The 18,836-nt window shown below is 53.0% G+C and overlaps 1 protein-coding gene across 10 annotated transcripts in view; it reads right to left on the bottom strand.

Annotated features, from left to right (window-relative positions):
- The window catches only part of ST3GAL6 (ST3 beta-galactoside alpha-2,3-sialyltransferase 6), a 614,303-nt gene that overhangs the window by 470,439 nt on the left and 125,028 nt on the right, over positions 1 to 18,836 (bottom strand). For all 10 annotated transcript variants that reach the window (XM_086934432.1, XM_086934442.1, XM_086934439.1 and 7 more), the window contains exon 2: positions 9,851 to 9,970. The gene's annotated coding sequence lies outside the window, so the exon portion shown is untranslated. The remainder of the gene's footprint in view (positions 1 to 9,850; positions 9,971 to 18,836) is intronic.

Raw genomic sequence — 18,836 nt, 5'->3', positions numbered from 1 at the left:
CGGGAACCAGTTCCACCCGTAGATCCGGGGCTGCGGAGGTCAGCGAGGACCACGCCACGAGGCCGGGTCCAACACCCCAATACACACACAACCCCCAATACACACACAACCCCCAATACACACACAACCCCCCCCACACACACACACACACACACAACCCCCCCCCACACACACACACACAACCCCCCCCCACACACACACAACCCCCCCCCCACACACACACAACCACCCCATACACACACAACCCCCCCATACACACACAACCCCCCCATACACACAACCCCACCACACACACAACCCCACCACACACACACAATCCCTCCATACACACACAACCCCACCACACACACAACCCCACCACACACACAACCCCACCACACACACAACCCCACCAACACACAACCCCCCCAACACACAGCCCCACACACACACACACAGCCCTCCCACACACACACACAGCCCTCCCACACACACACACAGCCCTCCCACACACACACAGCGCCCTCCCACACCCCCCCCCCCACACACACACACCCCCCCACACACACACCCCCAATACACACACACCTCCCCCAATACACACACAACCCCCCCCAATACCCACACAACCCCCCCAATACACACAACCGCCCCACACACACAACCGCCCCACACACACAACCGCCCCACACACACAATCCCCCCCCCACACACACAACCCCCCCCCCCCCACACACACACAGTCCTCCCACACACACACACAGTCCTCCCACACACACACACAGTCCTCCCACACACACACACACAGTCCTCCCACACACACACACACAGTCCTCCCACACACACACACACAGTCCTCCCACACACACACACAGTCCTCCCACACACAGCCCCCCAACACACAGCCCTCCCACACACAGCCCCCCCCACACACAGCCCCCCACACACACAGCCCCCCCCACACAGCCCCCCACACACACAGCCCCCCCCACACACAGCCCCCCCACACACAGCCCCCCCACACACAGCCCCCCCCCCCACACACACACAACCCCCTCACACACACACACAACCCCCCCACACACACACACAACCCCCCCCACACACACACAGTCCTCCCACACACAGTCCTCCCACAAACAGTCCTCCCACAAACAGTCCCCCCACACACAGCCCCCCCCCACACACAGCCCCCCCCACACACAGCCCCCCCACACACAGCCCCCACACACAGCCCCCACACACAGCCCCCCCACACACAACCCCCCCACACACACAGTCCTCCCACACACAGTCCTCCCACAAACAGTCCTCCCACACACAGCCCCCCCACACACAGCCCCCCCCACACACAGCCCCCCCACACACAGCCCCCACACACAGCCCCCCCACACACAACCCCCCCACACACAGCCCCCCACACACACAGCCCCCCCACACACACAGCCCCCCCACACACACAGCCCCCCCACACACACAGCCCCCCCCACACACAGCCCCCCCCACACACACAGCCCCCCACACACACACAGCCCCCACACACACACAGCCCCCACACACACACAGCCCCCACACACACACAGCCCCCACACAAACACAGCCCCCCCCACACACAGCCCCCCACACAGACAACCCAATAACCTCACACATACACACAACCCCCCCACAACCTCACACAACCCCCCATACACACAACCCCCCATACACACACACAACCCCCCATACACACACACAACCCCCCATACACACACACACACACAACTCCCCCCCCACACACACACACAACTCCCCCCCCACACAGACACACAACTCCCCCCACACACACACACACATCTCCCCCCACACACACACACACAACTCCCCCACACACACACACACAACTCCCCCACACACACACAACTCCCCCCCACACACACACAACTCCCCCCCCACACACACAGCCCCCCCCACACACACACAGCCCCCCACACACACACACAACTCCCCCCACACACACACACAACTCCCCCCCACACACACACAACTCCCCCCCACACACACACAACACTCCCCCCACACACACACACACACAACTCCCCCCCCACACACACACAGCCCCCCACATACACACACAGCCCCCCACACACACAGCCCCCCACACACACACAACTCCCCACACCCACACAGCCCCCCCCCCACACCCACACAGCCCCCCCACACACACACAGCCCCCACACACACAGCCCCCCACACACAGCCCCCCACACACACAGCCCCCCCCACACACAGCCCCCCACACACACAGCCCCCCCACACACAGCCCCCCACACACAGCCCCCCACACACACAGCCCCCCACACACACAGCCCCCCACACACACAGCCCCCCACACACACAGCCCCCCACACAGCCCCCCACACACACAGCCCCCCACACACACAGCCCCCCACACACACAGCCCCCCACACACACAGCCCCCCCACACACACACAGCCCCCCCCACACACACACACAGCCACACACTGCCCCACACACAACCACACACAAAACTCCCCTCACACAACCACTCCACACACACACAAAACTCCCCCCACACACAAAACTCCCCACACACACAACCACTCCACACACACACAACCACTCCACACACACACAACCACTCCACACACACACACCCACTCCACACACACACACCCACTCCACACACACACACCCACTCCACACACACACAACCACTCCACACACACACACAACCACTCCACACACACACAACCACTCCACACACACACAACCACTCCACACACACACAACCACTCCACACAAACACAACCACTCCACACACACACAACCACACACACACACAACCACTCCACACACACACACAACCACTCCACACACACACACAACCACTCCACACACACACACAACCACTCCACACACACACACACACACACAACCCCCCCCACACACACACAACCCCCCCACACACACACACACAACCCCCCCACACACACACACAACCCCCCCACACACACACACAACCCCCACACATACACACACAACCCCCCCCACACACACAACCCCCCCCACACACACAACCCCCCCCCACACACACAACCCCCCCCCACACACACAACCCCCCCACACACACACAACCCCCCCACACACACACACAACCCCCCCACACACACAACCCCCCCCACACACACAACCCCCTCCCTACACACACACAACCCCCTCCCTACACACACACACAACCCACACACACAAACCCCACACACACAAACCCCCCCCACACAAACCCCCCCCACACACACACACAACCCCCCCCACACACACACAACCCCCCCCCCACACACACACACACAACCCCCACACACACACAACCCCCCCACACACACAACCCACACACACAAAACCCCCCCACACACACAAACCCCCCCCCCCACACACAAACCCCCCCACACACACACAAACCCCCCCACACACACACAAACCCCCCCCACACACAAACCCCCCCCCACACACACAAACCCCCCCCCACACACAACCCCCCCCCCCACACACACAAAAACCCCAACACACACAACCCCCCAACACACACAACCCCCCATACACACACAACCCCCCATACACACACAACCCCCCATACACACACAACCCCCCCACACACACAAACCCCCCCACACACACAAACCCCCCCACACACACAAACCCCCCCACACACACACAAACCCCCCCCACACACAAACCCCCCCCCACACACACAAACCCCCCCCCACACACAACCCCCCCCCCCCCCACACACAAAACCCCACACACACACAAACCCCCCCCCCACACACACAAAAACCCCACACACAAAAAAAAACCACACACACAAAAACCCCACACACACAAAAAACCCCCACACACACACAAACCCCCCCCCACACACAACCCCCCCCCCCACACACAAAACCCCACACACACACACAAACCCCCCCCCACACACACAAAAACCCCACACACAAAAAAATACCACACACACAAAAACCCCACACACACAAAAAACCCCCACACACACACAAACCCCCCCCACACACACAAACCCCCCCCACACACACAAACCACCCCCCACACACACAAACCCCCCCCGACACACACAAAACCCCCCCACACACACAAACAAAACCCCCCCACACACACAAACAAAACCCCCCCACACACAAACCCCCCCCACACACAAACCCCCCCCACATACAAACCCCCCCACACACAAACCCCCCCACACACACAAACCCCCCCACACACACAAACCCCCCCACACACAAACCCCCCCCACACACAAACCCCCCCCACACACACACACACAAACACAACCCTACAAGCTTTATTACAAATGGCACAAAAAATGTTAATATTTCACTTCGGTTCTTGGATTTTCATCACAATAAAATACACTGAACATAATCTTCACAAAAGTTATTCACAAAAGTTTAAGCTATTGCCATTCTACATTACAATAACATTTATTTAAGTATTCATTATTACAAAAATTAAAAGCCATTGTTATTTGTAATATCAATACATCTAAGTCACGTAAATACAACACATATTGCATTACAAATGCTATAGGTGTCACTTTTGCGAAAGTTATAATTATTGGCATTGTAAATGACAAAGCTATTAATTTAGCTATTTTCAAAACCAACACAAATAAAACAAGCACTGGCGTTGCCAATAGGTCTCGCAGTAGGAAAGTTGGAGCTATTGGTTTTGTAAATGACAAAGCCCTTTATGTTTTTAAAATGAAAACAAAAATAAAAGGCATTGTTATTTGCAATTGTAATAGCTCCAACTTTCCTACTACGAGACCTATTGGCATTTGGCAATGCAATAGGGCTCGCATTAGTAAAGTTTGAGGGATTAGTATTGTAAATGACAAATGTATTATTTATGTTTTTGTTTTGAAATTTTTGAAATTAATAACTTTGTCATTTACAATGCTAATAGTGTTAACTTGTGGAAATGTGACACCTATAGCATTTGTTATGCAATATGTATTGTCTTTACATGACTTAGATGTATTAATATTAAAATTAGCAATGTTTTTTTTCTTCAATATTTATTAGTTAAATTAAAGATATTGTAATATATAATGGCAATAGCTTGAACTTTTGCAAATAATTTTGTGGAAGATTATGTTTATTTTTTTTATAGTGATGAAAATCCAAGAACAGAAGTGAAAGATTACATTTTTTGGGTGACATTTTTAATACATTTTGAAAAATTGAGAGAACATATTTGAATCAGTTGTTGAATTGTTGCACATATTGATGCTTTGTTGGCTCAGAAAGATGTTGTGGGTGTGCTGAGTGATGCTGTGGCGTTCAGTGATGCTCTGGTAGCGCATATTGATGTTGTGGTGCCCTTGAGTGATGCTGTAGTGGTGCTGAGTGGTGCTGTGTTGGTGCTGGGAGGTGCTGTGGTGGAAGTGTGCACTACCGGCTGGTGGTGTGTGTGACTGGTGAAAGCGTGCACTGATGGCTGGTGGTGTGTGTGTGCCAGGTGAAAGCGTGCACTGACGTCTAGTGGTGTGTCCCTGGTGGAAGTGTGCACTGACAGCTGGTGGTGTTTGTGCCTGGCGAAAGCGTGCACTGATGGCTGGTGGTGTGTGTGTGGCTGGTGAAAGCGTGCACTGATGTCTGGTGGTGTGTGGCTGGTGAAAGCATGCACTGATGGCTGGTGGTGGTGTGTGTGCCTGGTGAAAGCGTGCACCAACGGCTGGTGGTGTGTGCCTGGTGGAAGCACGCACTGACGGCTGGTGGTGTTTGTGCCCAGTGCCCAGTGAAAGCATGCACTGACGACTGATGGTGTCTGTGCCTGGTGAAACTGTGCACTGACGGTGTGGTTGTGCGTGTGGTTGTGCGTGTGGTTGTATGTGTGGTTGTATGTTGTATGGCGGGCGTGAAACTTAAAGTACGGACGGCCGGTCGTAAAAAAATAATTAGGGGAGGAGAAGCCCTTTGATGTGGTGTCACGGCCTGGCAGCCGTGAAAAAATGCAATTAGGAGAGGGAAAAGTGGTGAGGAGAGGGGTGTTGAGAGGGGAGAGTGGTGTTGAGAGGGGAGAGTGGTGAGAGGGGAGGAGAGAGTCAGGCCTGGAGAGAGTGAGGAGAGGGGTGAGTGAGGAGAGGGGAGAGAGGCGAGAGAGAGGTGAGTGAGGAGAGAGAGAGGGATTGGAGAGGGAGTGTAGTGGTGAGTGTTGAGAGGGTAGAGTGTTGAGTGGTGAGAGGGGAGATGAGGTGAGGAGAGGGGAGAGAGGAGTGAGTGAGGAGAGAGTGGGATTTGTGAGAGGGAGAGGAGAGGGGTGGGTGAGGAGAGGGGAGAGAGGAGTGAGTGGGGAGAGAGTGGGATTTGAGAGAGGGAGGGGAGCGTGGTGAGAGGGGAGGGGAGAAAGGGGAGAGAGTGAGGGGTGAGTGAGAAGAGAGGGAGGAAGGGAGGTTGAGGTTGAGGAGAGAGGGAAGATGGGAGGGGAGAGGGGCTCACTTGCAACAGAAGAGCTACCTTACTCACTGGCACCAGAAATGGAACATAATTTACATACAGCAGAAATTGCATATATGATCACATGCACAATAAATGGCGTCAACAAGAAACATACAAATTAATGCTAAATGTATGCATTAAGGTGCTGAAAAGATTAATAAATTGGCTTGTTATGTCGCTACCAAAATAGTGAGACACCATTGTTTCACTACAAAAAGATATAGGTGACACTACCGTTTTCTTTACTCTCGAGTGAAGAAGAAAATGAAAAAGTCGATATTACAATTTGCCATCACCGATTTGCCTACTGTTCCTGTGTGATCAATAGTGCTCTAAGCATGCTACATTGCCACCATGCCAAGATGAACTGCACCCAAGAACTAAAGTGAACACAAAAAAAAAACGGAAAAGACAAAGGAACCACCTACTTGACACACAACTATCGTCATATGCCTGGTGCAATACTAACAACCAAAACAAAAAAAAGAGAAGCCAGCCAAACGTACAAAATGTCGTCTGTAAAGTATGCAGCCACTGGAGAAGCATGCTTGTGGGGACTGGGAGGAAGGGTGACGAGACGCAGGCCCTGCAGTGAATAATTAGGGGAGGAGAGATGCCGGCCTGAGGCAGAGCGCACGCTGGGGGAAGGAGCCTTTTTTTGGTGCAGCATCACCTGAACTGCAAGTATTTCAGAGTTAGTTTGTGAATCCTGGTTTAATGATAGCTAAAGAAAAACTCCTTTTATGTTCCGAGGAACCCCCTTTCCACTTAAGTCACCTGGTTTCTAATGAATCCGAAAGGTGTGATTTGACCTACAGTATCACCGTGACCCTCCATTCTTCAAGCACAGCCAAGTGGCAGTAAACCAGAGATTTAAATAATAAAACATAAATAAAACACTGCCGCGGCTCAGGTCATGCAAGGGAGGCAATTACTCTTCAACCTTTGAGGTTTCCTCGTGCAAAACGTTCCCGGAAACAGCCACCCCTATTGTTTCTTTTAGGCGCTAAGCACTCACCGCATTACAGCACATCAAGAGTTAATTGAAAGATGCTTGTAAGTGTTTTTATTTTAATTAGAGAGGCCAGCGCCGCCTTCTGTGTGCTGTCCATCTGCTTCGCATCAGTCTGTTAGCTCAGCTGGAAGGGGTGACCCGCGAGCGTTTGTAATCCCCAAAGTTTTCAAAGGCTAATTATGCCGAGGTCACACGTATGCATCCCACGGCAGGCGAGAGGAGAGTTTTAATTTCTAGATGTGACCGTGCAAGTATTGGGTTCAGTGTGTGGACGTGCGATTGTCTTCCGGTTGTTTTGCGGCTCGCCATCCAATGCCTCTGGCTTTAATTGTCTCAGGAGTCCCAGCCTTTCTGGGCTCCTTTTGTAGGATGTATTCCGGTGACTCCAAACATCAGAACATGGCGAGCGTTTTGAAAAAGGCGAGGGCGCTAAGAGCTAACAACACAAAATACATTGTGTCAAAAATCGCATAAAGCATAGTGCCAAGTACGACTGAGCAGACGTTATTGGGTATTGAGCGTGATTAGCAACTGTGACCAGTTGTTAAATAATGTGCTGTTCTCAGTTGTTATATACGAGTCACGGAAGGGGAGAGGGAGGGGGTGGGCAACTCGAGCGAGGCTGTGCAATCCTGCAGCGTCCTTTTCATGGCCTCAAGCAACGGGATGACGGAAGGTGGGAAACGCGAGGTTGAGCGAAATCAGCAAAAAATAAACAAGAAAATACGAGAAGGGAGGGGGGAGGAGAGAGTGCGATGCGAGAAGCCGGATGGGGGGCGGGAGAGCCTGGAGGGGGAGCGTGAATGCGCGAGGGGAGGCAGGCGGATTGGGAGGGAAGCCTGATGGGGGCGTTAAATAATGTGCTGTTCTCAGTTGTTATATACGAGTCACGGAAGGGGAGAGGGAGGGGGTGGGCAACTCGAGCGAGGCTGTGCAATCCTGCAGCGTCCTTTTCATGGCCTCAAGCAACGGGATGACGGAAGGTGGGAAACGTGAGGTTGAGCGAAATCAGCAAAAAATAAACAAGAAAATACGAGAAGGGAGGGGGGAGGAGAGAGTGCGATGCGAGAAGCCGGATGGGGGGCGGGAGAGCCTGGAGGGGGAGCGTGAATGCGCGAGGGGAGGCAGGCGGATTGGGAGGGAAGCCTGATGGGGGCGGGAGAGCCTGGTGGGTGGGCGTGAATGCGAGAGAGGGGAGGTGCTGGTGTGGGAGGGGGGAGATGCTGGTGTGGGAGGAGTGCTGCTAGGGGAGGAGAAGCCGGATGGCGCGAATGCGAGAGAGGGGAGGTGCTGGTGTGGGAGGGGGGAGTTGCTGGCGTGGGAGGAGTGCTGCTAGGGGAGGACTGGGCTGGGCTTGGATGCGATGCGCGTGCATGTACACGGGCACTGCATGAAAACCGCGGGGCTGAAAGCCCTTTGGTTTGAAGATGTTTTCGCCACATGAATTCTCGCTACGCTCGATGCGCTTGCGCGCATCGATAGGTCGCGAGACCTAAAAATGTGCCATTTACAATACCAATAGCTCAAACTTTCCAAATGCGAGACCTATTGCATTGCAAATGCTTGTTTTATGGTGTTAATGCTGTTCGGTATCAGCAACAATCTTTTTTTGTCCTTTTGATGATGCTGTTCAGAATTTGCAAAAAAAGCATACACAACGCCAATAATTCAGCCAACGCCTTTAAAGGACAATCCATACTATCTTTGCCAAATCTGGTTAGGTCTGAGTTTTGACAGGACAGCAGTTAAACGGCCGAATTGCTATCAATATACACAGAGAAGGCTCTGAGGCTGTTCCTTACAAAACAGTGAATTACTTTAACCAGCCTCTTCCAGTCTTTAGCTTTAGACTTTGTCAATCATGGCTTGTCCCAGTCCAGTGGAGTATTCATATCTCACATTGTGCTATTGATCGTTTGAGTGTACCATTCAATCTCCACTGAAGTGTTTCCACTGAATGGAATGAGGGACTACACTACAGCTGTAGCCCTTTTGCTCCACTCCCACTGGTTCCCTTCGATGTGTCTCACCCTAAAATACTGATGCTGCATGTGTTAGCACAATTAAACTAGACCTACCGGTTACCCTAATGCCTGAGTTATGACATAACTCTTCAGCTACTGAGCATCGATAAGTATGCTCACAGGAAGGAAGAAATAGAACCAATCATACTTTCTTCTGTCTTGTCTCCAAATACTGGGCTTCCTCTTTAATCACCCAAGCATTCATGGCATCTTTCCCTGAAGTGTAAGGGTTTCCTCTTGTTAGGTTCATGGCAATGACAACATTTGTGAACAGTGTTGACAATTAGTACACCAAAGAAGAAGAAAAGTATAATCTGCCTTACCTCACATCAGTAGGTTCAACAATTCCCCCTGTAAAAGATCCACCTTTTCCTCGTCCTCAGATTCTGCCACCTCATGTGCCTTGGGTATACTCCGTAGCCCTACTGTGAAGACTGCTTAATCTGAGAAAGAATCATAAGACTCACATCAGCACCAAGGGCTAGGAAAAGTTAAAACACAAACTTCCAACAGAACAGATTAGGTTCAGCAGGTTGCACACCCACAAAGCACAGATGATATGTCATAACTAGCTATGATGGCACTCAGAGCTTGTCACTTAAAGGAACCAGTCACAGATCTCTATATGCCAGGCAGTGAGCATAGCCATAAACCTCAAAGGTGTTATAAGAAAAGGTGCAGAACTCACAGACCTTCATGTTTCAGACTTCCGCTGAGTTGTAATGTAATGTAATGTAATGTAAAAAGGATTTGTAGAGCGCTGCGTTCACCGGACGGTTTCTTGGCGCTGATCACTAACCCAGGGGGAGGCAGAGGGGGGAGAAAGAGGAACCTTATGTATAAGCACCGCGGAAAAGGTGAGTTTTTAGGAGAGACCTAAAGTGAGGGTGGGAAGAGGAGAGTCTGAGGTCCAATGGAAGAGAGTTCCAGAGTGAGGGGGCCAGGAAAGAGAATCTAAGGCCTCCGTGCTTTTTACGCCTAAACCTAGGAGTCTGGAGGAGAGCGTGATGGGAAGAACGGAGGTGTCTGGAGGGGGCGTACGGGTGGAGAAGAGACGAGATGAAAGAGGGGCCGATGCCGGCCAGAGATTTATGGGTAAGGCAGCCAAGTTTAAACTTGCAGCGTTCCGACACAGGAAGCCAGTGAAGGGCTTTGAGAAGGGGACGGACGTGGTGATGTTTTGGTTGACGATAGATTAGGCGGGCGGCCTGATTCTGAATTAACTGAAGTCTCTTCATTTGGTATTGCGGAATGCCTGCGTATAGGGCGTTGGCATAGTCGATCCGGGAGATGACTAAAGCCAACAACGCCAGGGTGAGAGCTTCAGTGGTCAGGAAGTGAGCAATTTTTCGAATTTTTCTGAGCTGATGGAAGCAGGAGGATACTGTGGCACTGACCTGATGATTCATGGAAAGATCCTGTGAGATGTAGACCCCCAGGCTTTTTACTTTATCAGCGGGACTAGGGGGGGGGCCAAGGGAGAGGGGCCAGAAAGTAGAGTTCCAGGGATTGGCTGGGCCTCCGACAAGAACGAGCTCCGTCTTGTCGGGGTTAAGCTTGAGGTGGTGAGCGCCCATCCAGTCGCTGATATGACAGAGGGTGGACTGGAAATCCTGGGCCGCTTCCTGCGAGTCAAGGTTGAAAATGAGCTGAATGTCATCTGCATAATTAAATGCAGTGACATTCCTTCCCCGGAGGGAGCGGATCAGGGGGGTAAGGTATAAATTAAAAAGGAGCGGAGACAAAGACGAGCCCTGCGGGACTCCGCAGGTGAGTTTCATCCTATCCGCCGAGAATTGGGAGATTCGAACAGATTGGTGGCGGTTCGTCAGGAACGAACGAACCCAGTCAAGGGCCGTCCCTCCGATACCAGCCTCCTTGACACGGTCGACCAAGATGGAGTGGTCGACCGTGTCAAAGGCCGCCAACAAGTCCAAGAGGATTAAGGCTTGGCTGGTGTTAGAGTCAGCGCCTCTGCGGAGTTCCTCCATTACAGAGAGGATGACCGCCTCAGTTGAATGGGCGGGTCTAAACCCAGCCTGTTGAGGGTCCAGGAAATTGGAGTCCTCAATAAAAGAACTGAGGATGCTGGTGACATATGACTCAAGTACTTTGCTTAGGTAGGGAAGAAGGGAAATGGGACGAAAGTTGGCCATGATCGTAGGGTCGGCGTTGGGTTTCTTCAGAATAGGTACTACTTCCGCGTTCTTAAACTGACTGGGAACCTCACCGAGCAAAAGGGAGTTGTTCAGGAGGGCCAGTGGAGGGGTGGGGCAGGCTGAAAAGGCAGCCCGGAGAATCGCGGGGGGCAGCAGTCTGTGGGGGAACCAGAGGAGACTTTGTTAAGCAAAGCGATGAAGACTTCTTCTGAAATGGGGGGGAACTGAGTCAGAAGGTGAAGGTGAAGGTTAATAGAAGGTGCAGCCTCAGTGAGGGCTGTGGCCGGGGGTGTGGAGGAAATGCTATTTTTGATTTTGGTAATTTTTTCTATAAAAAAACAATTGAGGGAGTCACAGAGTGCTTGAGACGGAAGAGGTTTGATGGTCACCCTGTCCGGGTGTGAGAGCTCGTCCACAATTGCAAAGATATCTTTAGATTTCTGCGCAGAATTAAGGATTTTTGTGGAAAAGTAAGCGGTTTTAGCGGCTGATATCGCTCGTTTGTACTCTTCCAGTAGTTTTAAAAAATGTGGTTTCTTTGAGGGATCATAGCTTCTGCGCCAGCGGCGCTCGGCCTGGCGGAGACCAAGTTTTAAGGTTTTAAGACTGTCGGAAAACCAACGATGTGCGTCGTGGGGGCGCTTAGTTCTAATTAATTTAAGGGGGGCAACCTTGTCGCTGGCGTGTTCTAGCCATTCGACTAGTGCAGCTTCTTGGGAGTCAATGGGGCCAGGGCTGGCCGAGACCGAAGATGTTAAAGAGGTGATGAATAAATCAAGGTCTGCTTTGTTCCAGTTGCGAGCTTGGAGGCTGGGGCCTCGGCTGCGGGGGGGCGGGGGAGGGACCAGAAGGAGAAAAGAAATTAAATGGTGATCGGACCAGTGGCAGGGTGAGATCGTGAGCGACTTGATTTCGAGATTATAGGTCCACACCTGGTCTAGGATATGGCCCTTGGAGTGAGTAGGTAAATGAACGTGTTGGATACCATTAAGCCCAGTTAGTAGGTCAGAGAAAGCCAGGGATTGGGGGCTTTCATGGGTATCTGACGGCCAGTAGTTGAAATCTCCCAGGACTAGGAGTTTAGAATTGTTAATGGTAAGCTGAGAGAGCAGGTCACCAAAATTCGAATAGAAATTAGGCATGGATTGGGGGGGGACGGTAAACCAGAACGCAGGTAAGGGGGGACACAGAAGATTCGAGTCTAATTGCCAGGCAGTCCACATGAGAGATGGTGAGGAGAGAGAGGGAAGTGAACCTGAGGGAGAGATTGATAATGGCGGCTACGCCACCTCCTGGTTTGCCGACAGGCCTATTGGCGTGGAGTATATAATACCCCGGAGGGATGGCTGCTAGAATGTCGGGGGAGGAATCCTCATTCAGCCAAGTCTCGGTTAGGAGAAGAACGTCGGGTCGGTCTGAGTCTAGGAGGTGGAAGATGTCAAGTTGGTGTCTGACAAGTGAGCGAGTATTAAGGTAGGTGATTGCTAATTCCATATTAGCGGGTGCCTGAACGAGTGGGGGATTAGGAGGAGGGGAAAAGACTGAGGGTTCAGGAGTAAGGAGGGACGGGAGGGACTGTAACTCAGGAAAGGTACTGCGAGCATGATAAATACCTAGTTGTTGGAGGCAAGTAGAACTGGTGGTGTCCAGTGACCGGAGTGAATGCAGTGCAATCAGGTCCCTGGGAGTGAAGGTGGTAGTTTGGGCAGAGTGACATGGCCCGGGCCCCGTCCGGCCGCGGACGGGCGCAGACGGGCTTGCCTTAGGCGCGCCTTCGGCGCGCAAACGGCGCGCCCGCTGCGCACGTCCGCTGCGCTTCCGGTATGGACACATCCTATATGCAAGTGAGAAGGAGGTTGGAAAGGGGGCGTGGCCTAATTAAGTGGGCGTGGCCTAATCACGCGAAAGAGGCGGCAATTGGAATCAAGGCTGGCCTCGCCCGCCCGCTGCAGCGCTGAATCGGCTGTTTAGGGGGTCTGGGAGTAGCCAATAGTAATCCTTCGTTTGGAGCAAGCAGGTAAACAGTGTATTTAAAATCACACAAACAAAGCAGTTATTAAAAAGAACAAAATAACAGTTACATTAAAACTCTGTGAGATACTGCGGAGTTCCATGAACAGGCAGAATTAGGCATGTTGCACTGATTTTTAGCACCAGGAGCTCGTTCTACGGGAAAATGTCAGTGCGAACGGCACCACACCGCACCATAGGGAGCTGCTTCGCTAGTTGATTTTGAAGCTGCTTGAGTAGATGTTCTACTCAAGCTGCAGCTTACTGACCGCAAATGGTCTCTGTTAAAAATGGGATCCCTGGCTGGCCAGGGCTTGAGCCAAAGTCAGTCAGAGACCACCACTCCTAAGTCAGGGCAAGGGAGTTACATGCCAAGATAACCCCTGCTCACCCTGTAGGTAACGTGGCGCGAGCAGCAAGGCTAAACTTGGAGGCGATGTGAGTTAAGTATTTGCGCACACACCCCAGCAACAACACCCAAGGCCCACCACAAAGGAAACTCCACACAAGGTTATATATAAAAATAGCCTTTGTATTATACCAATACACATTAGATAAAACACACACTTTACAATGTGCCAACAGGCACGGGCAGAATTCACAGGGGGATATTTACAAGACAGGGCCACCTGGACCACTGTCAGGAATCAGCACTTTTAGAACTTGAAATACTGTTAGAAATAGCACTTGCACATAGAATAATAATACTTGTAGCACAAAATAGAACATAAAGTACACAACCAGTAACTACTGGTAACCAGAACCTCACTAGCACCACCTGTACTAGGAGAACAACCACCTAAGTATCACTATACCTGTAGGGGTGTAAACACATAACACATGATGCATAACATACATTCAGAGGTGTAAGGAACAAGGCACATGATGCATCTATAACACATTCAGAGGTGCAGCAAAGAACACTTCGCAGAAATCACATTAGCACAGAACTTACATCAAAGTCCAGGGTCCAGGTTGCGCCACTGCGCCAAAACCTAACCGTAGCAGCTGCCTACTACTTGCTGGGCAGCTGAGGGACAGAACAGGGGGCATAAACGCTGCAGCTGGCACTAAGTGCTGCGCAGCTGGGGAAAGGCCAGGGATGAAGGAGTGCGTCTCACTCCTAAGTCCATAGAACATGTCCCTAGAAAAGAAAGACCTAAACGGTGCAGCTGCCCACTACATGCTGGGCAGCTGGAAACAGAACTGCGACAGGGCTCTTACTAGCACTCTGGAACCCAAAGCTGCGCAACTGGGAGCCCCCTAGGCTCTAGGACCACACTGGGGCCCTCAGGGGCAAGGAACAGGGGCCCCACTGGAAGCCATCTAGCACTCAGAACATAGGTGCCCCCACAGGTAGAAGCCCCGGGGCTCAGCACAGGCCCCTCACAGGAATCTTTAAAACAACTCTGGGCCATCATTTGAGCCTTCGTGGCTCTAAAATAAAATGCCCCCGGGACGTTGGAGTCCCCCTCCGGGGACTCGTGAACAACTGGGCACTGGGGAGCCTCTCAGGGCTGGTCCAACAATGGAGGGGGTAGGCGGAGTCCCTCTCGGGGGACTCCGCATCACTTGAGGCCCCACGGGCCTCTCAGCACAACAAGTGACTCGCTCTGGAGGGGAGGGGCGGGCACCGGCAATGTGCCACGGCGCCCCTCCTCTCCTGTAATGCACTCACCGGGTCTGGCGGTGCTCGGCGGTGGCTCTCACCCGGGCGGCGGGGCTCTCCTTTGGACACGGAGCCCCGCCTGCCCCTTCTGCCGCTTCTCTCCTTGCTTTCCGGGGCGGCCCCGGGGCTCTCCCTCACTCCTGGGAGCTCCGGGCCGCAGGGATTCGGCCGGCTTTCTCCTTCCTTTTTCCCCAGCGGCAGCGGGCAGCCAATCGTGGCGCGGCGGCGGGCGGGACTTCCCTCCAAAACCGGAAGTCCCGCCCCGCGTCAGGCACCGTAGTGCCTGGCTTCCTGTTTTGCGGCGCTCGGGCCGCGGGGGTGAACACTCGGGGCATAACTGAGGGGTGGGCACCCTCGAAGTCTGATAAACGGCAGAAGCGAGGTGGCACTCGCCAAGGACCATATAAACGGGGTGGGCACCCGTAATAAGACTAAAGTGCAACGAAGCACTCTGGGGCACAAAAAGGGCAGGAGCGCTACCCTCAGAGGGAAAACGACAGCGCTCTGTCCAGGCAGGTAAATTAAAGCGCTCACGGGGCGCTAAGGGCAGCCACAGCCCTAGGGCAAGGACAAAGGCACAGCAGAAGGTCCTGGGCATCAGGAGGAGCAGGCAGGGCCCAGGGGCCAGCGCACAGGGCAGGAGACAGCCCCCATGGCGGTCCCTCCTGGGCCCCACCAGCAGCAGTCCCCTCCTATCAGGATCCTGGAAGAGAACAACTTCTGTGGGGACACAGCCCCATTTTTATACTATGAAAACCTTTGTCTGTAGGTGCAGGGTGGGGGTGAAACCAGTCGCAGCTGGTTTTGGAGCACCCTTGATGGCTCAACCACCCCTATCATTCATCAGGCAGGCTAGGGTCATCAGTCGCACCACAGGGGGCGGAGCCAGAATTGTGTGGGAAAAACCCAGCCTCATTCAGGACACAGGTGCAGCCCCTCCCTCACATCAGCATGCTAATCTCTACATTCACCACCGGGGCAGACCCACACAGACTCCTGGAGCCTGGCATCCCAGTCAGCTCCAGCCAATCACACGACAGGCATATTTTACACTAATATGCCAACTCCTAGAAGTGGCACTTCAGCACAAGACACAGTCATGCCACATACATCGTTGTGAAGCATTCAATCACACGAGTGTGCACATACCAAACTCGACCATGCACACCACACGCATCAGGAACTACCAGGGACAAAGATATTCCCCATGAATTCCTATGGGAGAGCAGGCCAATCTCACACACGCACTCAGGGAGCGCATGCACTTTACACTGCGCCACAGTGTCAAAGTGCGCAAAGACCAGAATTCACTATAATTATTTATTAACACTAGGCAAAAAGTTCAGGGGTGAACCTGCCAGAAGGGCCAAGTCCAACGGTCACGACCCCCCGTACTGGGGAAATCTTACCAGGTGCCATGCTAGCAACCAAAAATCCAGCTAGAGGACGCCAAATCTCAGTCACCAACTTACTGCAGGCTAGTTGGGTGCGAAAAAACTCCACCACGCCCCATTTGGTGGAATTTGAGGGGAACTCTGGCCAAAACTCCACAAGAGGAGCAAAATGTATCACCCACCCCTAATTATAACAAGTATTGGCATAGCGAATAGGTCTCGCCTTTGGGACCTTATATGTGTTTAGTTATCCAGCACAATATCCTTGGTGCAACAATATCAAGTTTTGCTTGGCTAAACAGTTATAAGGTCCCAAAGGCGTATTGGCTATTCCAATGCTTGTTTTGAGTGGCTCATGCCACTGTGAGGTAGAGATGCTGCGAGTGCTTTTACAGGAGCCCCTGTGACACTGCGCCTCTTCAAAATGTATCCTGGGTCTGGTGTAATACTTCTAGCCCCTATTCCGGTCTTCTCGCACCCAATGCATACTCAAATGTCCCATGTACAGCTGGGGTAGACACTCCTATTATCCCTGCCCTCCAGTGACACTTTAGCCGTCACAGGTCTTAGTGGTGGTGGTGGTGGACGTGGTGGTGGTGGACGCGGTGGTAGATGTGATGGGGTGGTGGTGGATGTGGTAGTGGTGGACATGGTGGTGGTCGTGGACGTGGTGGAGGACATGGTGGTGGACGTGGTGGTGGTGGACGGAGTGGTGGATGACATGGTGGGGGACATCGTGGTGGTTGTAGTGGACTTGGTGGAGGTGGTGGACGTGGTGGTGGTGGACATGGTGGTAGACGTGGTGGCGGATGTGGTGGACGACGTGGTGGTGGTTGACATGGTGGTGTTGGTGAACGTGGTGGTGGTGGACGTGGTGGACATTGTGGTGGTGGTGGACGTGGTGAAGGTGGTGGTGGTCGACATGGTGGTGGTGTGCGTGGTGGACATGGTGGTGGTGGACATGGTGGTGGATGTGATGGTGGTGGACGACGTGGTGGACGTGGTGGTGGATGTGTTGGACATCATGGTGGTGGTGGACGTGGTGGTGACGTGGCAGTGTTGGTGGACGTGGTGTTGGTGGACATGGTGGTGACGTGGTGGTGTTGGTGGACATGGTGGTTTTGGACATGGTGGTGGTGTTGGACATGGTGGTGGTGAAAATGGTGGTGGACGTGGTGGCGGAGGACAAAGTGGTGGTGGTGGATGTGGTGGTGATGTGGTGGTGTTGGTGGACATGGTGGTATTGGTGGACATGGTGGTGGTGGATGTGGTGGTGGACATGGTGGTGGACCAGGTGGCAATGGTGGTGTAGGACAAAGTGGTGGTGGTGGATGTGGTGGTGGTGGTGGTGGTGGACGTGATTGTGGTGGACGTGCTTGTGGTGGACGTGATTGTGGTGGACATGAACATGGTCGTGGTGGACGTGGTGGTGGTGGAACAATATCAAGTGTTGCATGGCTAAACACTTATAAGTTCCCAATGGCGTATTGGCTATGCCAATGCTTGTTTTGAGTGAGTGGCTCATGCAGGTATGCCACTGTGAGGTAGAGATGCTGCAAGTGTTTTTAGTGGAGCCCCTGTGACTCTGCCCCTCTTCAAAATGTATCCTGGGTCTTGTGTAATACTTCTAGCCCCTATTCCTGTCTTCTCACACCCAATGCATCCTTAAATGTCCCATGTACAGCTGGGGTTGACACTCCTATTACCCCTGCCCTCCAGTGACACTTTAGCTGTCACAGGTGGTGGTGGACGTGGTGGCGGAGGTGGACGTGGTGGTGGTGGACGTGGTGGACATCGTGGCAGAGATGGTGAAGGACGTGGTGGTGGTGGATGTGGCGGAGTACATGGTGGTGGACGAGGTAGTGGATATCGTGGTGGACGTGGTGGTGGTTGTGGACGTGGTGGTGGACATGGTGGTGGTGGTGGTGGACCTGGTGGTAGTGGAAATGGTTGTCGTGGAGGACATTGTGGTGGTGGTGGACGTGGTGAAGGTGGTGGTGGACGTGGTGGTGGACGTGGTGGACATGGTGGTAGTAGATATAGTGGTCATGGGGGACATCGTGGTGGTGGTGGACGT

This window comes from Lissotriton vulgaris, chromosome 8, assembly GCF_964263255.1.
Source record: "Lissotriton vulgaris chromosome 8, aLisVul1.2, whole genome shotgun sequence".
NCBI lineage: Eukaryota > Metazoa > Chordata > Amphibia > Caudata > Salamandridae > Lissotriton > Lissotriton vulgaris.
Note: the sequence above shows the minus strand (reverse complement) of the source record. Positions and strands in the feature narration are given on the sequence as shown.